We start from the raw sequence: 10467 nt of genomic DNA, 5'->3' as shown, positions 1-10467 counted from the left end.
ACATCTTCACCGTGCCATACGTAAAGCACAACAAAACACCAGGCAGGCAGAGAACCCTCAGGGGCTGGAACTGGCATGTTCAAACACTCTGGCTTGACCTTGGCCAGCAGAGATTCAGAGAACAGCTTCTATGTAGGAAGATCTCCTTCCTCCTCTCAGAGTTTAGGACATCTAGAGGTAGGCTAAGGTGCTGGCACACATGTGAGCAGGGTCAGCACTCTGGGCTTGTTCAGTGTCAAAGCCTCCCTGCCACCCCTGTATCACAGTCACAGCAGCCCATCTCATGAGAATTCTAGGGGTGCTGATATCCTGGATGAATAATCCATGTTCTGCTGCTAGTTTCTTTGCTTCCACATGGACAACTGAGAGAAGGGATTGATTAAATGTAGGTGAGGAAGCCCTGCAAATATCTACTTGGTGTTACCAAAGACAATGGGTTCTGACTGGCAAGATCTTTGAATTAGATTTTGAAAAATGCCACCTCGGGACAGTTAGTAGGTACTCTCAGGAAAGTGCAGCATGGTGGGCACAATGGGACAGGATCCCTGAGGCTGCTGCAGTGGGACAGGGTCGTTGGGGCAGGTAAAACTGAGTAGGAACCCTGAGCCAGGGACAACAGGGCAGGGACCCTGGTTCAGTTACAACAGAGCAGGGATCCTGGGGGAGATGCAATGGGGCAGGAGTCCTGGGGAAGGGATCTTGTAGTAGTGGCCCTGTGGCATGTGCAACTGACAGGGACCCTGGGGCTGGTGCACTGTGACGTGCACCCAAGCTGGAATGTTCAGACAGGTGTATGTTTGCTTCATGCAGCTACTGTCTGAAGTAGAGGACACTGGAACTGCCCCAGAGGGGATTTTGGGAAGTCCTTCCAAGAATCCCTCAGCTCCTAACTGAGAAACTATACATTCCGCAGATGGGCCTTTATTTAGAAGAGCAGATTCTAAGGGGGCTCCCTTCAATGAACAGCCAAAGAAAGCAGAAATGTAGAACAAGCAATTGCAGCAGCCATGTCCAAGGTGTTTAGCTCAGAAAAGTAGGACTGGAAGAAACTGATTAAGTCAAATCACTTATCTGTCTATCCATCCATCCATCCATCCATCCATCCATCCATCCATCCATCCATCCATCCATCCATTTCCCTGAGAGAAGTCAGCTTTTCTTTCTGAGAAGGTCAAAGCAGCGCTCCCTTGTGGTGACAATGAGGATTGCAGGCAGTGAGATAAGTGGGTATTTATTTATTTATTTATTTATTTATTTGTTTATTTATTTATGTATTTACTTATTGCATGATCTGTGATAGACTGCCACTTGTGTCCAGTCCCCATCTGCATCACCTGTACAACAAACCCAGTCTCAGTGTGACACAGAAGAGGCCTAACTGGAAAGTATGTCCTCTCTCTAAGGGACACTGTACGATAACATACTCTGGACTGCAGGTCAGACAAGGCCTGTGTTTAGGAGACTTGTGGACAGATGAATGTCTGTGAGTCTGGACTTAGACTCTGTGGAGGGCTCAGGTCACCTGACTGTCCTGAAGCTTCCCACTGTGATTTATTTCCCTCCTACAGAGCCAGACACCTGAGCAACTGCATTTCCTGGTTATCCCCTAATCCTCTTACACTGTGTAGAGTGTTCAATCTCAGGGAGGGCCTGGGAATCTGAGAGACACCACTGAGCCCCCTGGGCCTGGCTGACTCAACCTGAGGCTACTCTGTGTGTCTTCATTTTGCTCACCCTCCAGAGACCTCAAAAGGCAGCAGTGAGCTTGCTGAGAGGTCAGGAACCTCCATATTGGCCCAAGAGCAACTGTCCTTCTTACAGGTTAATCCACAGAGCTTGTAATTCTGATTGGTGAGACAGTCTGGAAGAGTGAAAGATGTCACCTCCCAAAGACAAGTGCTGTGCTAGTGGACACTGAGGAACTTCAGGGATCAAACCCTTCTACATTCTTCTCCACCCTCTCTTGTTCTTCCTTGAGATGTTTCCTGCAGATCTAAAAGATCCAGGCAATCCATGACATGGTTTTGAACATTTTCTCGACATTTTATTCATTGCCTGATAACTAAGACAGGGTAAAATGTATTTATTTATTTATTTATTTATTTATTTATTTATTTATTTATTTATTCATTCTTTCATTCATTCAATCATTCGTTATACATACGTACAGGGTAGCTGTATTTAGAAAGACCAGAGAGGGCATCAGATGTCATTAGAGACATTTGTGAGCCTCCATGTGTTTGCTGGGATTTGAACTCAGGACCTCTGGAAGAGCATTCAGTGCTCTTAGCCACTTACCAATCTTTCCATTTTCCAGGCTAACTTTTTTAGTTCCAATAATTTCTTCTTTATTCAGGTTACATCCTGATCCCAGTCACTCTCCCTCTTCCCTTCCCAGTCCCACCTTAAAATCCTTTCTACCATAATGCTCTCCCTTCTCTTTGGACAAGGGGAGAGTCCCTTGGGTACCACACCACCCCAGGACTTCTAGTCCCAGGTGGACCGAGCACATTCTGCCCCACAGATTTACAATCAGGCAGTCCGGGTATGGGGAACAGATCCAATGCAGGCAACACAGACAGACAGTCCTGGATCTACTTGTCAGATGACCCACATGGAGACCAACGGCAGATAGCTAACCCGGCTCTGGGGTTGGTTGCACAGGCTCTAGCATACTCCATGGTCCAAGGTATCTGACGGTAGGGGACTTCTTGTAGTGTTTTAACCCAACCAGTTTGCTTGGCACTCTCCCCCACTCTTCCACAAGACTTCCCGAGCTCCATCTGAGGATTGGCTGTGGCTTTCAGCTGCTGAGTGAAGCCTCTGGAGACAGGTGTGCTACTTTTCTGTCTGCAAGTAAATCTGAAAGAATATCATAAATAGCGTCAGAGGTTGTGTCTGTCACATGAGACAGATCTCACTTTGTGTCAGTCATTGATTGGTTGGTCCCTCAATATCTGCTTTACCTTTATCCCTGCACACTTATTGGCAAGACAGATTTCGAGTTGAAGGTTTTGTGAATGTATTGATGTCTCCTTACTCTTCTAGAAGTCTTTCTTGTTACAGGAGGTGGCCATTTCATATTCATGCTCTGGTAAGCCTGCAAGGGAGGCTTTGTGTTGGGTCCAGTAGTTAAAAGCAAGACCTGGGAAGAGGAACTGCAGAGTTGTGATCTAGGACTTCCTGCAGCAGCCAGCTCTGGGTCCTGGGAGCCTAGGCAGGCTTTGCAGTCATAGAGCTCCATCCACTGCCCAAGTCCCATCCTGACACCTTCTCCATCTCTATTACAGACCATTGTAATTCTGGAATAGTCGCTCTGTCCTGGGCCCGATAGGCCATCCTACCCTGGAAGAACAGAGAGTTCAAGGACGGCCAAATTTCACTTAAGCAAACTTGTTCTCAGACTGTGTGGTTGCTCTGTCTTAGCTCTCATAACACACTTTCCTCTACGTTGCCTTAGGCTGTATCCTCCAAGCATCCCACCATGCATCAGCTCCATATCCTGACGAACCTACCTTAGGGTCCCTGATAATTCCAGATACTTTAATGTTCTCCCAGGATGGACTGTGGCCCCTGTGTGGCTCACATTGATCCTAGAAGTTCTTGGGAGCCTCCATGCCATGGCATAGGATGTCTCTGAATCCACACTGGCCTGAGGGATTCCATCTGGCACAGGATTCTCTCCCTATTGTTGAATTTTGGCTCTTACGTTTTTCAGGAATGGCTCTGCATGTGGTCAACACACACTACCCTGGAAGACCAGAGAGTTCAAGGACGGCCAACTTTCACTTAAGCAAACTTTTTCACAGAGTGTGTGGGTCCCATCAGCAGAGAGTAGCCTCCACATTGCAATGATGTGCAAACTTCTGCCTTTCAGCCATGATGGACTTTAGGATCTACCCTGAGGACCCTCCACAAGCCACAGGTGGGTGATGTGTAAATTGGGCATGTTATTGGGTCAGGTCTTCAGTGCAGTGCCTTAAGCTGACAGCCTTTTGGGAGGGCATATGCTTCTCTATTAAATGAACTGGTTCCACTGTTGGCCTGGACTCTGCTGTGTCTGCCGCTCATGCTCTCCTCCAAGTCTCTAACTGTCCCTAACTCTCCTTGACTGGCTGGTCAATCAGTCTTCATACCAGTCTAGAGCCATTCTATAAACACAGAGCCCAGACTGTCCTCTGCCGACGTTTAACAGGGCTGATGGTTTAGTGTCCTGGGTTCCCTATGGGGGTGCAAACTCAAGTTTCTTAGGTCCCTATGTGTCTGACAAAAAGCCTTTAGAACAAGGTAGATGTGAAGAAATCAGGAAATAAACTCCTGCAGTACTTCATGTCTACCACTGGAGGGCTCTACACTTTTCTGGTCCTGGTGTGCTACTCAGCAAACCCTCTCACTGGAAGGCTCTGTGCCTGAAGCAGAGAACCTCTGCTAAACACAATGTTACCAAGAAACTGGCTGTATCTTCAAGGCAGCCTGTAGAAGATTCTCCACGACCCTGAGGACCCAATTGGGAAAACTTAGGTAGGCAGGGTGTGGGAGCCACCAGGGCTGTATGGAGACCTTACCCAGAATTTAATCTCCAGCTGTGCATTCCGATTAACATGACCCACACTCCTATGAAGGTCTCTGGGTGGCTCCTGATATGAGTTGGGGGAGGGGGGAGGACAAGGAAGCTGGGTCAAGACAGAAGCACTGTCCTTACTCACTGCGTCTGGGCTTGTTCCTGCCCTAACTGGGAAGCAGGAACCAAACACCCACTCCTCATGGGACTGTCCGTGATGAGGCCAGCTGAGGATCTGAACTGTCAGCAAGAAAGACAGGAGCTGTATGTGCCACAAACCAGAGCACAGTGTCCCGCATAAGCCCATCTTCAAATGATGCCATCTCCTCCCTAGAGTGGCTCCAGTCTGGGTTAGGAGTGGGTCATGTATTCCGAGCTCTCTGCTACTCCTGCAAACACAGCAATGGTGCCTTCTCATGCTCATCTATACTGAGCCTAGGGAGCAGCCAGAGGTCATACTCATGGGAATTCAGACTCAGTTCAATCTGCTATCCTGTAGCCCATGAGTCTGGACTCAACTTTAGTGGTCAATGCCAGTGGTTTATTTCCTGGACAAGACTTTAAGAATGTTAGTGACACATTGTATGCCCTTGGCTGGCCTTCACTCTAATAGCCCTGAGTGACTATTCCAGCCTGCACCCAGGGATTCAGATCAGCATTGGCCAGAGCAGGCTCTTTGCTACCTGGTCCTATAGCTCACCCCCACTGTAGTTCATGTGTCCTGGCTGCTGCAGCTGCTCCAGAAGCTACCAGATGTCTTCCCACAGAATCCTGTAGTCCCTGTGGGCTCATCCACAGACATCTCACACTCTCCCTGCTGGGAGTTAGGCTGGATGCCTGCTGTGTGGGAGCTGCCTTGCCTTGTGGAGCAGAGTCAGAAGCAGTGGAGGAGATGTTGTCTGTTGCTCTTAATGTCCTCAGTGCCCAGGGCTTGCCTGTGGTGTGGTTGTGGTCCAGCTCCAGTTAATCACTGATATAAATTCAGCCCGTAGAAGCTGCGTACCCCATGAGGCACAGGGAGGACCATAACTGAGGGGGAACCATGCAATCCAGGACCCTGTGGGGATCAGGGAATATTCCAGGTCCCCTCTCACGCAGGATGCAAGGCTAGGAGCTCTGTGTGCCCTGACACAGGGGCATGGGACCGTGACTCCCATGAAATGCTCCTTCATACCTATTACATCATCAGCTTTGAGAAGGTCTTCCTCAGTAAGAACATTCCACACTGCTTGCCTCTGCCATCTGGCTCTCTTTTCCAGGGCTGCATGCCCTCAGGAACATTGGCATGTCTTCTATGAACATTAATATTCTGTTAAATCATTTTGATAAACAGTTCTCAGCATGATATCTGTGTCCAGAATTAGTCATCAGCAATTCTCACGGGGACAGGGAATCAAAATCTTCCCCCTGCTGTTCATCCTCCTCTTTCTCCTCCTCTTCCTTCTCTTCCTCCTCCTCCTCTTCTTTCTCCTCCTCTCTTCATCTTCCTCTTCCTCCTCCTCCTCCTACCCTCCTCGCTCTCCTCCTCCTGCTGCTGCTGTGCCTAATGCTGCTTCTGCTATTGTTGCTACTCCTGTTGCTGCTGTAGTTTCTGCTGGTGTCTTTTCCATTGCCATGTGTCTGAAATCACCTACTGTTTATACTGAGGACATGAAAGAATTTTCAGATGACACTGTGAAATAGACAAGACAATTTATTCCAAGCAAAAAAGACAGTGAGGTAGAATTCTTAGCTTACCATTTGGGGCTTTGATTTGCCTTACTATATTATAACTTCTTTTTTCTACTTCTCAGTTGAGGTCTTTGAAATAAAACATTTAGAACTACTACCTATAAAATTCAATAGATCACTAGGTCTTAGGAACAAAAAAAAAACCAGTATGCAAAACAATATGCATGCATGCAGGATTCTGACCATCAACTATAACCCACAAACTAGGTTGTTGATACTTATTCAATGACAAACCTTGTTAATTAGTTTTGAGGCTTAATGGAATGGGATGTTACATTTGAAAACATAAGACTCTGCTCTGCAGCACTTGTGATTGATGACCACATGTGAAAAGATCAGTAGCCCCTGGAGGAGTCCATGAGCCCATGACCCTCTAGTCCTCACCCTGTGGGAGCTATTGGCCTAAGGGGGAGCTGGAGTCCATCTGAAGGGATGGGCCAACTAGAAAACTCTGTAGAGTGTGGAACTCATCAATCCTATTGGGTCCCTGCTGGGAAGAGGAGAAATCAAGAAGAGGGAGAAGGCTTGGTGTTGGGGAAACCTCATAAAGAACTTAGAGCAGATACAAGGTAAGAATTGTGGGGAAAATGGAAACCAGAGACAGAGGAAGGACCAGCATAGAGCAAACTGAAAAGGACAAAGCACAAAGGTACCTGGGCTATGCCTGCTGCTTGTTCTCTGGACTCTCCCTGTGGCTCATTTCTGGGGGGAGATTCTGTTCTGCCCCAGGCGAGGTTTCTTTCTCCTTGGCATGCAGCAACACAGCTTTATCAGGGCATTTGCTATATTCCTGGTCCACCCCTTAAAACCTCTGTGCCGGACCCTGCTGGGGATGGGCTTATCCTCTAATGGGGCTCTGTGGGATAGTGGGTTGTCTTCTTTGATTTCCTTATTGCTACTCTTCTCAGTGAAGATGCTTGTTGTTTGAATGCATGGGACACTCACGGCACATTTGTGATAGTGGTCCTGTGTAGGTGTCATCGGTAGAGGCCTGAGACGACCAGCCACAGTGGATCTTTTGCCTCCTTTTGGATGAGCATTCTGGCCATAGTGAGATACGTGACCATGGGAGGATGACACCCGCAAGGTGCCAAGGACTGGCAGGCTTCCACTCCTCTTTGGTTCTAATCTAAAAGCAGCAGCAGGATCAAGGCTAGGAAATGGGGCTACAACGGGACTCACTTGCTGTGCCTGGGCTGTGCAGCCATCCCCCTGGAGAGCCTGCTTTTGTAGAAAGAAATAAGTTGCCATTTCCTCATTATATTTTCTTTGTTTTAAAGAGTGTTTTACTACAGAGGCTTGGAATCCAATGCTTTTCATGGCATCCAAAATGGCCCGGTCTGGTGTGAGGGGAAGCATTTCTTCATAGGGACCTATCAATCCGTTCCAGTGTTCTTTGAACCAAGGGTGTTTCATCGCCTTTCTTGCTGTTGGTCTAAAGTTGGGATTTACCCTCAGTAATTTACTAAGGAGGTCCTCCAGTTCTTTTGAAACCCCACAGGGAGCAGGATATACCCCTGCCACTACTTGTCTTTGCAGTTCTTGGATGATCACTGAATCAAATGGGAGCTTTCCCACTACCATACAGTACAAGACCACTCCTATAATCCACATATCATTCTTCGGCCCGTCATACCGATGGCCAAGGAGGAGTTCAGGGGAACCAAAAGAGTACGTGCCGCAGTGGTGGTTTAGCATTTTTCCAGGTTGAAATTGGGTGCTAAGCCCAAAGTCGATGACTTTGACCTTTTTGTTTTTATCAATCATTATATTGTCCAGTTTGAGGTCTCGGTGAACAATCCCCTTTCCATGGCAGTAGCTCACTGCTGACAATATCTGTTCAAATATTTGCCGGGCCTCATCCTCCTCTATGTGCCCTGACTCTCTGATGTACTGGTAGAGTTCTTGGCCTTCCACCAGCTCCATTATGAGGTATATTCTCGTTTCCTTTTCAATAACTTGTATGAGAGACACTATGTTGGGGTGGTTGATCTTTCTCATTATGTTTGCTTCCATCATGGCTGGCTGGAACCACTGCTTGTCCTTTCGCAGAACTTTGACAGCCACCGGGGTTCCTGTGAGCCGGTGGTGGGCCAGGAGGACTTTGGCGTTGCCCCCTTGCCCAATTGTCCCCAATACTTGGTATTGGGAATGGAAGTTGCCCTCCTCAGAGATACTGGGCTCGGGTGTAGGGGTTGGTAACTCCTCCTCAGTCTCTGTAGGCATTTTATCAGTACTAATGCTACCTAAAAATAACAAAAATGGAATCAAATAATGAAAAAGATGGAGCAATATAGGAGCTAAAATTACACTTGTGGTACCTAAAAGAAACAAACAAAAGAAAAAGAAAAAAAAAACAAACAAAGACAAAGTAAAAACTAGACTAGAAAAATAGAGCAAAATTATGAAAAAGTTAAGGGGAAAATATGAAGTCATAAGTAAAAGCCACCCAAATAACCAACCCCAAAAGAGAAAGCCAAGAGCACACACATAGTAAATGCAATGATGAAAATAAAAATCGTCATACTACAATAGGATTGGGTGGCCAAAGATGGTCAATACTATGAATAGATGTTCATTGAAGAAAAAAAAACAGATGAAAGAAACGAGAGGAGAAAGAATTAGTATAAGACAAAACAAACAAATATAAAAAGCCAACACTTAAGGGAAAACTCCATTGAATTTCAGGACCTAGTGATCCACAAAAATCCACAACTCTCCAGAGCAAAATACTGAAAATTAAAATTAACCAGCCACAAGGAATAAGGCAGTTAAATATCAGTGAATAGTAAACCTTAAACAAAGGCCGAAGAGTCAAAGTGTCACAAAGGGCAAATTTGTATCAAGTCTAAGCCAATGATTGCTTGTACTCAATAAATAGAGAAACAGGAATAATGTAAAAGGATGAAACCGCAGGACATTGAAAATGGAGATAGAGTGAATCATCCGACTGCAGAACCGTAAATAATCAAAGCAGTAATATAGCATGTGATAACATAAAAACCACTAAAAAATGAAACCAGCAATCCATAATAAATAAATAAATAAATAAAACAAAAAACAAAACCCCAATAAGGAAATAGCCAGTGGCGTGGCAATATGTGACCTAATTCTTTCCCTTCAAGTCATCCAAAAATCAATCAATCAATCAAGAAATAGGCAGCCAGCCATCTCCATAGGCCTTTAAACTGATATTATGGGGTTGGCATACCAAATGCCTGGGAGCGACTGGTCAGCCAGCTCAGATACTTGGGCAGCTGCAGGCAAGTGAGAGAGCCTGTCTTGAAAATAAGGTTGAGAACCTACCTCAGGAACAGCAGCCGGGGTGACTTCTGGCCTCTACACTCTCTTGCACTGAGGTGCAGGTAATATAGATACAAGGGGCAAAAGGGGATGGGCACGTGCACACACAGACAGACACACACACACACACACACACGCACAAACACACACACACGGGCACTCACACAGGCACAGGCACACACACAGGCACACACACAGAAATACACAGAAGTGAACTTATACTCACACAAACTCTTACAAAAACCCAGATTCACACAAAACACGCATACTTACACACAAGCAAAGCTGGAAAAACACACGTCAGACACATACACACATACACACAGGGATACACATACGCACAAGAAGACATACACACATACAAACACATACACACATACAAACCTGTAAACTCACACACTCCTACATATACTGACAAACACACAGGCAAAAGTGTACACGCACTCACACACAGGCCAATCTGTCAACACACACTCTCTTACACACACTGATACATACACATATACACAGTACAGTAAAATTCGATACAACCACACACAGCTCACTAGATACAACCAAGTCGCAGAGGGCTCCACTCCACACCTCCTCTCAAAGCACTCAAAGAATTCCAGGCCTGGCAACAGCTTAATATGTGTTTGCTGGGCCGCCTCACAGTCGCTCCTCATGAGGTCACAATAGGACCTGTCAACATGGTTGGGAAGGACTCTGAGACCGTGGCTTCTATGGGCTATGGAAAGACTTTAGGCTGTTAGAAATAAAACCCTGTAAGATGTTTAGCTGTCCATAGTTCTCTGTTTTGAATGTTTACTCTGCATCCTGCTTTAAAGTCCTCATGTCTACACTCAGGGTGTCACGTTATCTTTGAATTCTGA

The 10467-nt window shown here is 46.3% G+C and overlaps 1 pseudogene across 1 annotated transcript; it reads right to left on the bottom strand.

The window, feature by feature from the left end:
- Positions 1 to 2019: 2019 nt before the first annotated feature.
- LOC148007068 (sperm motility kinase Y pseudogene) lies at positions 2020 to 10222 on the bottom strand (annotated as a pseudogene). Its single transcript, XR_015646157.1, has 5 exons — positions 9599 to 10222; positions 6946 to 8538; positions 5262 to 6233; positions 2967 to 4801; positions 2020 to 2850 (listed from the first exon to the last, which is right to left on the bottom strand). The product of XR_015646157.1 is annotated as a sperm motility kinase Y pseudogene, transcript variant X3 (transcript).
- Positions 10223 to 10467: the final 245 nt, after the last annotated feature.

The sequence above is a fragment of the Rattus norvegicus genome, chromosome 1 (genome assembly GCF_021556685.1).
Source record: "Rattus norvegicus strain SHRSP/BbbUtx chromosome 1, alternate assembly SHRSP_T2T, whole genome shotgun sequence".
Lineage (NCBI taxonomy): Eukaryota > Metazoa > Chordata > Mammalia > Rodentia > Muridae > Rattus > Rattus norvegicus.
Note: the sequence above shows the minus strand (reverse complement) of the source record. Positions and strands in the feature narration are given on the sequence as shown.